Raw genomic sequence first — 12,571 nt, 5'->3', positions numbered from 1 at the left:
ACATATATGGTAAAAGGTCTCCTGCCACTCATGCTCTCCATTTGCCCAGGAACCCCTCCCCCTCACTCTGGTTAGCTACCGAGTTTGGCTTCCCAGTGTCCTTCCACTGTGTCTTGATATATACACAGGAAAATAAGAACATAAATATTTCCACTCTGCTTTATAAGTCACAACTGGTAGTTTAGTAGACAAATATCTTGCTTATTCACTTGACAGTATCTTAGAACTTGTCTTATCAGGTCATAGTTTTGTTCTTTTCTAAGGCTCCATAGCAGTCCACTGAATAGATGTTCTATAATCCATTTTTACCTATCTACACTGCAATAAACACAAATAATTCAGTGGTTGTTTGTTATTACAAACAATGCTGCAACACATAACCTTGGCCTCTGTCACTCCAATGCTGGTGAGGATCTCCAACTGAAAGATCATTTGATTAGCTATTGTTAGCAGCAGCACCAGGTGTTGCTGAATCCTTCTGAGGAAGCTAGTAAGGATCCTTTCTCTTTAACTTTCAATCTCTCTTCTATCAGAATCTTCCCCATCTGTGGTTTTTTTCTTCTTTTTTTTTTTTATGTTTTATTTCTGAGAGAGAGACAGTCAGACAGACAGACAGACAGACACAGCATGAACAGGGGAGGGTCAGAGAGAGAGGGAGATACAGAACCTGAAACAGGCTCCAGGCTCTGAGCTAGCTGTCAGCACAGAGGCCGACGCGGGGCTCAAACCCACAAACCATGAGATCATGACCTGAGCCAAAGTCGGACGCTTAACCGACTGAGCCACCAAGGTGCACCCCCCTCAATCTGTGTTTAAACACCTTCTTCAATCTCTTGTGCTCTCAGATACCCCTCTAATCTGCTCTTCTCAGCACTGCCCTCCCTCCTCACACCCATCACGGCCTCACTGGGTCTACACTTGCTGCCTCCATGTCTCCTCCATCCTCTAGACACTCCACTGCAGCTAGAGGCCACATGACCAGATAACTTCTGAGTAACAGGGAAATGGACCACAGATGACTGAACCATTAAGCCTGGGTGTGTAGATGGGGCACCCACAGGGGAGTCTGACGTAGCTGGGAGATGAGGACAGGTGAGAAATTTGGTTTTATCCACAGTTAATATTTGGGTGCAGATGTTCCGGAGTCCAGAAGCAGAGGCAGGAAAAGTCAGAGTGGAGATGAGTACTAGGGAACTGGTGCCCAGAGATGATGGTTGGATCAGAAAGCAGGAGCTCCAAAGGGAAGAGTGAGGAGTGAACCTGGTGGGCAGCCACATGTGGAACCAGGAGGCAGCGGGGAAGCCAGAGGCTGTACGAGGCTTCCCTCTGAGGAAGGAGAGGATGCTGTGGCCATGAGGATGTGTCAACAGTGGCATATGCCTCAGAGAGGTGAGGAGAAGGGAGAAGAGGCAATGGAGGGGAGATGGGAAGCCATTAATAAACTCTGGCAAGTTGTGTCCTTAGAGCAAAAAGGGCAAGTAAGCCAGACTGCAGGATACAATGAAAGACAGATCAAAGTTGTTAAGTAAAAAACATCCATTTGTTAAAATGCTGTTTTCAAGAACACAGAGCTACAGCTGCAGGTGAGAGGGCTCTTGATGTCTGACAGTGCTTTCCTTGCCTAAAGAGGGAGCACATGAGAAGCAGTGCTGTGCACAGGGGCAAGCTGGAGACCACCTGCCTCAGGGGTGAAGGGTGATCTGACAAAATTGAAATGAGTGGAGGCTCCAGCCTGCCCAGGAGGAGGGCGTTCTTGTAGACTACACATGCCAGTGTGCTAGTAACAACAGGTGAGAGCTGTCTGGATCTTTGTGAGTTACTAACTCTGAGCTGAATTAATTGGTGCTGTATCAGAACCCAGCAAGAAAGACCCAGCAACACTGGGGAAGGCCTGTTGAAGGGTGGGTAGCTGCCTTCCACCAGGACAAAGCCTGCTGACTTTGGATCAGTCCCCTCCACCCCTGAACTGTTCTCTGTCTCTTTTCTTTCCCTATTTAAAAGGCACACATTCCTTACCTCTACAGGTAGATTTCCTGGTGGCTTCTTTCCACAGAAGCAGGATTTCTAGGCTATGGGGTCTATGCAGCCTTTATATGTGAGCTTCACAAAAAGCCCATTTTCTTTTCTTTGAGGCAATAGGTACTATGGAGCTATCCGTTGTTCTGCAAATGAGGAAATGGATTCATGTTGGCTCATGCTGACCAGGATTGTTGAACTTGGCCTTCATCATCCTGTTAAAACTGCATTGGCTCACTGGTATCATTACAGTCCCTGCTGATTTCAGACCCTGTGATCTTGCTAGGGCCTCAACTACCACACCCACCTCAGTAGGACTCCTGGGACCCCTTGTTATCTACCTACAGGACCATGTGACATCTAACTGTGCCCTATTTGGGTAGAGAAGTGTTCACAGCGGGACAGCATCTCAGAATCACAGGCTGCCAGCACTGAGCTAGATCCTGACCCCCACCTCACACCCACCTGTCATTTATGACCATTAGTCCCTCACTCATGACAACCCAGCCATGGTGTTCTTTCACTGGCCAGGTCCTTTGTACTTGCTTTTCTCTAAGCCTACAATGTCCTTGCCCTAGAGCTTTAAATGGCTGGTTCCTTCTGCTCATCTGAACGGCAGCTCAAATGTCACCTCTCCAGACAGGCCTTTGTGGAGCACCCCTCTAATGGGGGCCCTCCCACCGCCATTCACATCACCCAGGCTTGTTTTCCTCTCCTCACCATAGGTATTTCTTCCTCATTTGATTTTTTAGTTAGTGTATATATTGTCATAGTACTCCACTAAGCTCTGTGAGAGCAGGGCCCCTGTGTGTCTCATTCACTAATGTAGCCCCAGAGCTTGGAACACTCCATATTTACTGAATAAATGAAGGTAAAGGACCTTCAAGTGCCACCAGTCCAGTGCCCTCCACTCAGGGATGAGAAGGTAAGTGGCCTGCCCAGTGTCACACAGCCAATCTGGGAACAGCAGGTGCAATGGTTTGGAGGAAAAATCAACTATTAATGACCAATCTAAAAGGTAAACATTAAGATTCAGGAAAAAATATCCTCCAAACGTAAACTGTGTGAAAATTCACCGTTGACTCCCTAGACCAACAGCTCTGATGGAATAGTAGAGCAAACATTCTCAGTGAGTGGACAGTTCCTCAAGGATTTGGATTCAGAGACTACTAAATGCCTTCCTAGGATTTATTGGCATAAAAGCCAGCCAGGGAAAAACCCATTTAGTGCCTCTTCTAATAAACGGTTTTCTTTTAACATGCTTGAGAGTAAAAAGCACACCCTCAAACATGTATTTGTTAACCTGTTGGAACGCACTGCTTCAAAAAGCATGTCTCTTTACACAAGTGAGAAACAGTAGCTGCGCTTCATTACTTGCCAGCGAGAAGAAAACTGAACAAAATCTACCAAACAACTATTTCAGAAGCTGGACAACAGGCAGCGCAGGACCGCGTTCCCGACATCCCAGGCTTTCTGTCTGGAGGCTATTTCCACACGGTAGGTGCCGGGATACTGCGTGTGACTCAGCAGAAGTGCTAAAATCCGGAGGAGCCCAGAAGGCTTTGATGTCTGGGGCAGGGTACTGAAAAGAAGGGAGCTACACAGAAAGTTCCAAAACTGCTGAGGGATTCTCTGGAGTCCTTGCTGAACACCAATCTGAGTGTGCTTGAAGTGAAACTCCACAAGCCTTGGCAGACCAACAACTTTTGAGGAAAAAGCTACGTATAAAACCTGTAACTGCCAGAGAATACATAGGGCTGGGTGTAATCACCAGCCAGAGTGTGGAGGACACTGGGTCGAGACCCTGGAGCAGGTGCATATTAATGGTGGAAGTATTCTAGCTCCAGGATAAAGGATACTCTAGAACTGCACTAACAACACTTAAAGATAAGCCCTGAAAAGATCAAACAGATTTGCAAGTGACAACCGGCTGTCAGAACAAACCTAACACTTTGAAAAGTGGACAATAAAATCCAGCGCCCCAAAATGTAGAAGTCCTAGTGTTTAACAGCCAAAAAAATTAGTAGACATGCTAAGAAGTAGAAAAATTGGACCCATGATCAAGACTAAATCAGTTAATAGAAAGAGATCGAAAAATAAGAGATGATGAAATAAGAGAGAAGGACATTTCCAAAACTTATAAATAACCTCAGTGTGCTCAAGAATTAAAAAAAATATGGGTGCCTGGATGGCTCAGTCAGTTAGGTGTCTGACTTTGGCTCAGGTCATGTTCGAGTCCCGCATCAGACTCTGTGCTGACAGCTCAGAGCCTGGAGCCTGCTTCGGATTCTGTATGTGTGTGTGTGTCTCTCTGCCTCTCTCCAGCTCACACTCTGTCTCTCTCAAAAATAAGCATAAAAATTTTTTGAAGGAACACAAACATATGAATTTCATTGGATATGTTTATTAGACCCTGCATAAGATAAGATCAGAGGGAAAAAAAGATCAGAGAACTTGAGGACCAATAGATTCTATCAGAAATGAAGCAAAAAGAGAAAAAGAAAAGAACAGTAGAGCCCGAGTCTCCTATGGTATATCAGACCATCTAGCATATGTGTAATTTGAGTCCAAGAAAGGGTGTGTGCATGTGTGTAAAAACATTTGCAGAAATAATGGCTCAAAGTTTTCCATATTTGATGAAAACCAGAAGCTTACAGTCCCAAGAAGCTTAACAAATACCAATCAAGATAAACAGAAAGAAAACCACAGTAAGGCACATCATAATTAATCTGCAAATGCTAGTGATAAATAGAAAATCTTCAAAGCAGACAGAGAGAAAAAAGACCTAACAGACAGAACAATGTAACAACTGTGTATTTATCTTTGAAAGTAGAGAAGACAGCAGAAAAGGGATGGCATCTTTAAAGTGCATGAAGTAAGAAATAAAAAGCTTATAGCACACACGGACCGTATTTGTCTTTCAGAAACACTGGAGAAATAAAAACTTTTCCAGACAAAAGCTGCGAAAATTTGTAGCCAGGCGACCTGCAGTATAAGAAATACTAAAGGAAGTTCTTTAGGCAAAATGCTAGCAGAAAGAAGCTTGGATATATACAAAAGAATGAAGAGCACCAGAACTGATAAATATGTGGGTAAAAGTGAACCTGCACAGGCTATATATTAAGTTTAATTAACTAAAAATAGGAGATAGTAATTGGCCTAATCACTCTCTCACTCACTCACTCACTCACTCATTCACACTCTCCCTTGCTTTCACATCAACCTAACCAGAAGGTAATAAAAACCACTTTGTATACACTACATAAATACATTAGAGTGTCTTCAAGAAATTGACACCTTACTGGAAAAATATGAATTCTCAAGACTGAGATCAGATACAACAGGAGCAAAGAGAAAAAATAACCAAGAAAAGATAAAAGTAAAGTTATTTGGGGCTAGGCAAGGTAGAAGCTTATGGGTACAGAAGAAAACTGTTTCAAAGTTCTGAGAAAAGAAGGAAATCTACCAAATTCACTTTGTGATGAAGATAATTTAACTTTGATGCCACAACCTGACACTGACAGCACGCAACAAAACCACACACCAATTTTACTTATTTCTTGTGACACCATGGTCTCATTTTATTAACATTAAATACTGCAAAGCTACATATCTTTCTCAATTTCAATTCTAATAGACTTCTAATCACAACCCTGGTGACTAAGATTTGGCTGGAAGACAAGCTAAGAAATCTTGGAAGAGAATAATGAGTGAGATGTGCTTTGCTAGTTGTATATTCATAATTATTAAGGACACGGTTCTAGTGTAGGGGAAAATGACCAACTAGAATTAACCTAAGACTAGCTCTTAGGATGACAATATGTGTATTACAAATAAACAGAAGTTGGTAAAGATCATTCAGTAAGTGGTAATCAAAAACCTAGTGGTTAATTTTCTTAGAACACTTTATGTCTTAACTCAAACTGAAACACAGACACATACACACACCATGAGCACAGAAAAATGCATACAATGGAATAAAAACACCAAAACATGAAAAACTGATCTCCCAAATAAAAAAGGAAACAAATTTTTCTACCTATAAATTAGGAAACCTTTTTAAAATACGGCAGTTAAATCAGGGCTGGTGAAGAACACACATTCATATACAGATGCCCTTCTAATGTGTCCATAAACCTCTGTCCCTGTAATTCCGCTTTTAGAATTCCACTCTAACAAAAAGAAAAGAAATTAGATGAGGGCATCTTTTCACATATAAAAGGTATTCACATAATTTATTTTTAAAATGGAGAAACTGTAAAGAGCCCTAAATGTAATAGTAAGGAAATGGTTAAATGACCAATGGAATACATGCACCTGACACACAGAAAGCAGCCATTATCAGGATGCATAGACTGTTAACAGACAGGTCAGTAAGTGCATCACAGCAGCTACTATTTACATTATATGTTACATATGCCAAGCTGTTAACGTAAGTCTAATTAAAACCACAGGGGACATGTGAAAGTTGCGTTGTGTCTGCAGATCTGTTCTCAAGCTTGTGTTATATTACTTTGTTATGACCAAAATTATACAGCACAGAATGAAAATGAAAGATATCAAAAGGTATTAAGAGTATAATCAACAATGCTTACATGTGAGTTTACTAAGAACATAAATACATAAAAATGTCAATAATGGCTCTTTCTCAGTGACAGAAATATGGGTAATTTTTATATTCTTGGTATTTTGTAAATTTTTACAACATATTGATATCAGCATAAAAACTACTTGAAAACAGACTACAGCAACCAAAATCCAGACAAAAATTTCTGGGATGTTTTTAAATAGCTAAAAGATTTATTGGTATTTCTTTAAGTATACTTTAGTTTATGGTTATTTAATCAAAAGTTGATAAATTTGGGCACCTGGGCTCAGTTGGTTGGGCGTCCAACTTTGGCTCAGGTCATGATCTCGTGGTTTGTGAGTTTAAGTCCCACATCGGGCTCTGTGCTGACAGCTCGGACTGAGTTGGGGGGAGGCAGAAAGAGAGGAAGACAGAATCTGAAGCAGGCTTCAGGCCCCAATATCCCACACTGGGACTCTGTGCTGTCAGTGCGGAGCCTGATGTGGGGCTCAATCCATGAACCATGAACATGACCTGAGCGGAAATAAAGGGTCAACTGACTGAGCTACCCAGGTGCCCCAGTGTCTACAGAACTCCTTTACAGAGTTTAACACTTCAAAACACTGTCCCCCACACCTACTGAACCTAACCCTATTTAACCATACAGAAGCCTACCACTTTATTCAGATTATATAATCTGCAAACTGAATTTATTAATAGAAAACATTTCAAAAGAATGTGAAAGGGAGGTTTGAAACATTATATCCCTTTTTTCCCCATAACGTGTTAAATGAATCAATTCTTTATAAATAATTATAAAAGTCTCTGCTCCAACTCCTTCAAATACAGGCCCCTGTCTGTAGGGATCTCTGGATTTAAGACTATGTATGCTTATTCTTAGTTGTCTTCATGGAAGACAATAAAATATGGTCAGTGGTGCTATAATGTTTTGCTTCAACAGAATGGGTAGATTAGGAACAGTTTTGAGCACACTGCAGATTCTGTGTAATGTTCATGCCCAATTTTGTCTGGAGAAAGCTGGTGAATGCACAACTGCATTCAGGACTCTGGCTGGGCAGGAATACACAACACACACACCTCCAATAGCCACCCCTGCTTTCTGTGTGATTTCAGATCCCTCTTCACTGCTTTACAACAACCAACGTGCTGTAACCCTTCCCGCACCCACTTCTACCAGCAAACTGCATGCCTTTTTCATGATAAAGTGCCATGTTTATTGCAGTATTTATGGTTTTCTTAACCATTTAATATGTCAAATTGTAATGCCACCTTTATTGAGTCTTACCTTATTTTTAAATATGACAATGACAAAGTTTCCTATTCCATTTCCCACATAAGCCTGGTGGTGTTTAGTGCATGATTTTGCACAGTGTGGTAATTTTTAGGGATGCATATGTCGCATTATAGCAGAACTGGCTGCAGGTTTTCTTTCCGTTGCTCAGTATCAAAGTCATTCTTTTTGTCCAAGATCAAGAAAGAATTTATTCACAGCCACGTTTTAGACCTGGCCCTAAAAATAAAACCATCTAACTAAAAATGATTAGCTTCAAGAGGCCATGCATAAAGCAACCAGAAACTGCTCAGGGGGGAATTAGGATGGAAATGATTACAATCAATCGCCACATTCAGATAGAGCTTTGGTATTCATCAGCCCAGCCCCTCCAGGAGGAACTTGCCAGGCAGGGGCTCCACCCAAATGCCACTGCAAAGTGCCTGGACACTGCCATCCCCACCCCAACAGAAAGGACTTCCACGGCAAAGGCCCCTGCGGCTTCCCAAGCTAAAGGAACATTCTCTAACTGAAGACAGCCAAGTGCTGCACGTCTGTGTTTTTAAGGCGCTGAAGCGGGCTCTGCTTTCCCTGCCTGGTCCTTCTTCTGTTCTCCACGGCAGGTTGCTCCCAAATCTCTCTCTCTCCCCACAAATCTGTCTTTAGAGCTTCATGCTCACTTTCAGGCTAATTACACCCCATTGTTTCAAACAGCAACACCCACCACAGAATCCTCCCCAGCAGACCTGTGTTTAAGGGCAATGGTGCCTCAACTCCAATTCCAGCCAACCTCCAAGTACCAGAAGAGCTCTGCCCCTCCCCTGCGGACCACATCACTGGCCACAGCCACATCTTTCTTGCTGCACATCAGGCAGGGGGACTCTAGTCCCTGCCTGGCACCCTGCAGGAGGGCACACATGGTCTTTAGAATCTGTCAACACTTGTTGCCCCATGACTCCCAGACCACCTAGATTCTTCCAGGAAGGTCTCTGAGTATTAGTGCATGCGTCAGGTCCCCCACTGCAGTAAGATGTGCTCGGGCACCACCTGCTCCTCTGGCTTTGGGATTCAGACATGACATGCAAGCTCATTTTTACATCACCACAGAGACCCCCAAATGCTGTGCTTGGGGGGGGGGCTTTATTTTTGTACACTGTATTAAGACAAACCCAGTAAAGAGTCACTGAAGACACCGGGCCTCTTCATCATACACATTGGATGTAATCAAATTGAAATATTAGAACTGCTATCATTAAGAATAATGTCTGTTGCACAGGCACATCTTCCCTGTCCTGTCCATTCCCAGTGCTCAGTTATGTTGTGGATTCACTGGACACCCCCTGACCCCGGGCCCGACCACAAATTCTAGTCATTATGTTCTGCTGGCTTGGCCTCTGGAGCCCCAAGGTGATACAAGTAGCACAGCAAATGGGAGAGAAGGCCAGACTATCCCTGGTGACCAGCACCACACTTTCCATAAATGTGCTGGAAACCACAGCAATGTGCTACCAGATTAGCCACTTGCCCAGGCTGGGCAAAACTGCCAGTCACTCCCAAATCCTAAAGTCTGAGACAAGCTCTTTCCTATTCCAGCTGCTGTAGCAAATGCTGTCCATGCTGGGTCTATGTTACCTTCTTACTGTAGGCTGCACTGGGGAAGTCTGAGCGCTGCTTGGGTAGCACCCATCCTGTCCAAGGGCCTGAGCAGTGTTTCTGGGCACTGCCCTCACAAGGGGTCTCCCTGATGGCCCCAAGCTGGAGTTGGTATCTCTTGTGGTGCCCTCTGGCACTTGTCACATTGGGTTGTAAGGAGCTGACTCCCCTGAGGAGGAGGCCGCCTCTGTACCTGGGCCCCAGCATGACATGTGACCCTTGGGCAGCATCTGATAAATGGATAAATCTGGTCTGCATGTCTTCTGTTTTCTCAACAGCGTCTTCAAGGTCTCTCCTCCCTGGCCCACTGCCAACGTGCATGGCAGGACACTGATCACTGTTGTGACTATGGCTAGAGACCCCCAGGTCACAGGCCCTTGGGGATCATGTCCTCTATCAGTTGACAGTGGGAAGGGACAGATGCACCATCACCCTGTACACTCATATCTAGTTTATTAACCCTCCTTGGCCTGGCCTCTGCATTGTTCTCTTGATTCACCTGATTTTCACAGTGATTATTCTAGATCTTGACTACTCCATCTGCCTTACTGCCCCTCTGGCTTCTAGTTTTGCTACTGCATGCTGGCCATGGCCAACTCTATGGCCACAATAGCTTTCCTCAAATCTCTTCATTCAAGTATTTTCCCTATAAAACAGGAACCAAAAGAAGCCCAAACAAACCCAACTTAACTAAAAATCTTAACAGGTGAATAATTAAGGTTTGCCATAAGTAGGGTCTCTCTTCCATCTCTGACATTCTCTCCGAAGAATGAATCAGGTGCTCTCTTCCCAGTTCCAGGCGTGACCAGTTGCATCCCGGTTATTTACCGTGGGCTGGAGCCCTGCTCGCTGGCTGAGCGGGCTCCAAAACTTTGTAACTACTGGCTACTGGTACAGTATTAGCACTCAGAAAAACATACTCCAAACTACTCATTCTTTAAAGGGCAGAAAAATACTTAAGAATGGAGGCTGTATAAAAGCCATTTTAGGGGCGCCTGGGTGGCTCAGCTGAGTGTCTGACTTCAGCCAGGTCCTGATTTCCTGGTGTGCGAGTTCAAGCCCTGCATCAGGCACTGTGCTGACAGCTCAGAGCCTGGAACCTGCTTCAGATTCTGTGTCTCCCTCTTTCTCTACCCCTCCCCTGCTCATGGTCTGTCTCTCAAAGAAAAATAAAAAATAAAAAAGTTAAAGCCATTTTAGTCCATGAAGCATACAAATTACTTCCCTGAAACCACTAAATAACTCGTGAATGCTAGAAATATACTCGAGGAAGATGATGAAAAACTGTTAAATGAATTAGTTAAAAAACAGACTACACAAAATTAGGAAGCATTTTGAAAGTCAACAGAAAAAAGACATGAGTGGTGGTTTCTTCAATTAAAATCATCCTGTGAAATAATTAACTTTCAGAAAGAACCAACCTAAAAATACTAGGTATGAAGAAGCAATGAGGAGACTTAAAAAGAAAAATGACTATTTTGAGATAAAAAGTAGTAATTGATAAGACTATGTAACTTTAAATAAACTTGAGTCAATGATAATTTCCTAAAACCTATGGAAGATCAGCCCAATTAAACCAAAGAATTATGAACCAGGAGATATAGGACAATATAGTAGGTGATGTGGGAATTACAATATTTTGCAGGGGTTCTCAACCTGACTGTTCAGTAGCATCATAGGAGGTCTTTAAAAAAATGCTCCTTGGGCCCACATTCCCAGCTCCCTGGTGGGGGGAGGGGTCCAGGAGTGGAGCAGTGGCACCTTTCCCATGCGATGCTGGTGCACGCTGAGGGCGGAAGACCACAGCTGTAGGGAAAATGGGCTTGGTGTCCTCTACTGATGTAGCATTCTTGTGGCCTGAAACAGAAAATTCAGGGTAACCCAAAGGGAAAAGCCTAGGTCAGAAGATGGGGACTAGACTAGCAGTAATACTTCCTCCAACTTGGTGGAAGGGTCATTAAAGTTCAAATAACTGAAACAAATAAGGAAATGAAAAAAAAAAGGAAAAGAATATGCAATACTTACAAGAAGGGAAGCACACGGGAAAGAATATAGGGAGATGCTAAAACAGGTTAAGAAAGGCATTAGGAATGTAGAGAGACTTGAAGTACTCGAAGATATTCAGCACGACTGGTTTTTCTTCAGTAATGAGTTCAGTGAACAAGTCAAAGGAGACAGTAAAAACTCAGTATCTGGAAGCCAACAGGGAGTTTTCAGTGCTGGTCAGTATTGACAAGATCACATTGCTTTCCTCTTTAAAGATTGCATTTCAGGAAACACGTTCACAATTTTACCGTTCAGGAGCCTCAAACAGTCTAATGGTTGATTCTTGTATTACTTGTATATATAATTTTCCAGTTAATACCATTTATGAAAAGCGAAAACATCCACATTCTGATTAATCACCTTCCCTCAGAATGGATTTTCCGTTCATTGACAACTGTTTTCTAACTTTTTCTTCGTCTTCACCAAAATTAAGAGGGGAGATCCGGCGATCAATCACAATAGTCTCTCAGATGAGGTAAGCAGAGGTCAGAGAAATAAATGGAGGCAGAGGGACCACAACTAACGCCCACAGGCTCATTCATACTCGTGGAGTGCAGTATCGGGCATCGCACTAAATCCCCCCGTTACAAGATGAAAACCCAAGATCCAGAGAGCTTAACTGTCTTGCTTAGGTCACTGAGCAGTGAGGAAGCGCAAAGCTCAGTTCACGCTCAGGCCCGCTTGATGCACCATGCAGAAAGACACACGTGGAAAGCTACAGGGCAGAAGGTAAATGATGGAAACGAGTGGTTAGTGACAATGAATGTCTTAATGTCTTCAAGAAGACAAGAAACATTTCCAGTAATGTTGTTTATCACTTTACAGAGCTAGATTTTAACTGGCTCAAATACTTTTGCATATTACTACATGTTACTAGTGCTCAATAAATTAGTGTTGAAGATAACTGGTAAAAAAAAAAAAAAAAACAAAAGTATATGACATATCAGGTTATCAAGCCATTAGCTAACAAATGGAGATGGCCGGATATAAATTTAAAC

The sequence above is a fragment of the Hyaena hyaena genome, unplaced genomic scaffold (genome assembly GCF_003009895.1).
Source record: "Hyaena hyaena isolate Hyena2069 unplaced genomic scaffold, ASM300989v1 scaffold_588, whole genome shotgun sequence".
Classification (NCBI taxonomy): Eukaryota; Metazoa; Chordata; class Mammalia; order Carnivora; family Hyaenidae; genus Hyaena; species Hyaena hyaena.
Note: the sequence above shows the minus strand (reverse complement) of the source record.